Raw genomic sequence first — 2,892 nt, forward strand, 5'->3', positions numbered from 1 at the left:
AGATAGGTATTAAATAGTGGTTTTAGCCCTGGGGCAATCCCCGTTGTTACAAGGCAGGAGGAGGCAGCGCCTGGGATATGAGAGTAAGCGAGGATAGTTTCAGAGGAGAGTGGCCAGCCATTGTGTAGTGTGGAGGAAAGAGGGGGTTGAGCAATTATCACTACTTGGCAAGGTCCTTATTCCAAGTCTTTATAACTACCATTACTTTAACTACCCATTTTGATTAATGTGAAAAGTGAAGCTTGTAGAGACTTTAAAGTGCTTACCTGGAGTCCCCTGGCATCTAAACACCTGTCTTTTAAAGCCTGTACTCAAAGTGCACACTGTGAATCGCTGGCTAAATAGAAAGCTCAAACTTAGTATTTCACTGTGGCCTCCTGCTCTAGCCTGTCTCCCAGATCACCAAACCTGCTACCTGCCCCCCTGTACCTGGCTCCCAGCACACTGGAAGTCTTACCAAATGTTTTGCAGTTCCCAAAGGGTGTCACTCATGCTTGTGGGCCTTCCCTCATACTACACCCTCATCCTGTAATGCTCAACCCGACTTGTTCTTTCAAGGAACACCTGCCCATCCTCTTCTTTTCTCTGCCCAATCTCTCTTCCCTCGACTTTCCCGTCTTTCCTTGCCTCTTCTCTTGTCTTTTCTTCTTTTTCTTTCTTCTTCCCTCCCTCCCTCCCTCCCTCCCTCCCTCCCTCCCTCCCTCCCTCCCTCCCTCCTTCCTTCCTTCCTTCCTTCCTCCCTTGTCACAAAGGATGTTTTTCTTATGATGTGCTCATTTAAAAAATTTGAGAGCACTGAGAAAGTATACAGAAGAGAATAAACATCACTGATTGTGATGGTTTTGTACAATGTCACTCATTAAACTGGAACCACATTTCCCAGACTCCCTTCCTGAGTGGGTCCAGGGATCCTGCCAGGAAAGATAATTAACATGCAATGTGCAAGAGTGAAGCAATAGCTATGAAGTTGTGCTGTGAAGATGGAAGCAGGTGCCAGGCTGTGTGTGTCTTTCTTGTGCTATTGTCCTTCTACTGGCTACCCTTGCTGGGGTAAGGCCACAGCCACTGCAGGTCACTCTCTCCTGCTCTGAATCCTGAGCCAGGCACCCATGAATATCCATGGTCACTCTGCATTGTCTGTCTTAATGAGATCTAGTTGTCCATGTAGGTTGTGGTTTGTCTTTACAGGTACTAATGTGCCCTTGCTGTTGTCCACATCTAGCTGTCCTTCCTGAGTGTCCGTGTGGCTGACCTGTAGAGATTTCTCATTCACAGTTAGCTGCGAGGCAGCAGCAGATTTGCCCACCAGCATCCCCTTTGCATAAAGTCCAATTCTTAAACAAATATCTTATTCCAGAGGTTCTCAAACTTCCTTGGCTCATAGGGCCCTTAATGTCTCAGTACTTTTTTCTCAGTGTCTCTGGGCCAAAAGAAACACCAAACAATTCCACTCATTAAGTGGTTATATCCAAACAACTGAAGTATTTTTGTAGCTGTTTGAAAAGAAAACACATATAAATTGAAAGAATAAAATAATATCTGATTTCATTTTTGAATAATCAGTATCCATGGGATATGTATGCCTGTTGGGCATGGTCCAGAATCTCAAACCTCAGAATCTGGCTAGACACTATCACCCTCAATTCCTGTTATTGGGGAGAGGAAAGAATGAGAAGTTACTGTTTAATTGGTATGGAGTTTCAATTTTACAAAATGAAAAGAGTTCTGGAGGTAGATGGTAGTGACGGTTGCATAACTTTATAAATGTATTTAATACTACTGAACTGTACATTTAAAAATGGTTAAGATGGTAAATTTTATGTTTATTTTACCACAATAAAAAAAGAAAAGAAAAGAGAAAAGAAAATGATACATGTTAAAAACTACCATCAGACCTGCCTTACAAAAGATGCTAAAGGGAATTCTTTGAGTGGAAGTAAAATAATGCTAATGAACATAAAACCATAAAAAGGTAGTCTAAATCTCACTGATAATGGTAAATACATGATAATAGATTCTTCAGTATGGTAATAGTGGTGCATAATTCACTTCCAACTCTAAAAGTTAAAAAAAAAGCATGTAAATTGTTAAGAGCAATAACCTAAAATGTGAGAGGAAGAGAAGCAAAAGTGTAAAGTTTATGAATTCCACTGAAGTTAAGTTGTTATCAGTTTAAAATGTGGTTATAAGCCTAAGATGTTTTATGTAAGCCTCATGGTAACCACAAGGGGAAATCCTGTAGTAATTACACAAAAGAATATGATAAAGAAGTCAAAACATGATACCAAAAGACATCAAAACACAAAAAGACAGCAGGAAAAGGGAACAGTGGATTTACAAAACACCTAGAAAACAAATAAAATGGCAGTAGTAATTCCTTACCTATCAATAATTACTTTAAACATAAACAGATTCAATTGTCCAGTTGAAAGACATAGAATGGCTGAATGGATTAAAAAAAACAAGATCCCAAAATATGCTGCCTACAAGAGATTCACTTTAGCCTTAAAGACACATGGAGACTGAGAGAGTGAAGGAAGGCGAAAAGACATTTCAAGCCAATGGTGACCAACAACAACAAAAAAAGCAGAGGTAGCTATACTTACATCAGATAAAATAGACTTTAACCTGAAAATGGTTAAAAGAGGCAAAAAAGGTCATTATATAGTGATAAATGGGTCAATATATCAAGAAGATAAAACAATCATAAGTATTTATTTGCTCAGCATCACAGCACCTAATTATATAAAACAAAAACTAACAGCAAAAAAGGAGAAATAAACAGTAATACAATGATAGTGAGGAACTTTAATACCTTATTCTCTGATCTACAATGGGTAGATCATTGGACTGAGAATAAATAAGCACACAGTGGATTTGAACAACACTATA

This window comes from Manis javanica, chromosome 3 (genome assembly GCF_040802235.1).
Source record: "Manis javanica isolate MJ-LG chromosome 3, MJ_LKY, whole genome shotgun sequence".
NCBI classification, from domain to species: Eukaryota; Metazoa; Chordata; class Mammalia; order Pholidota; family Manidae; genus Manis; species Manis javanica.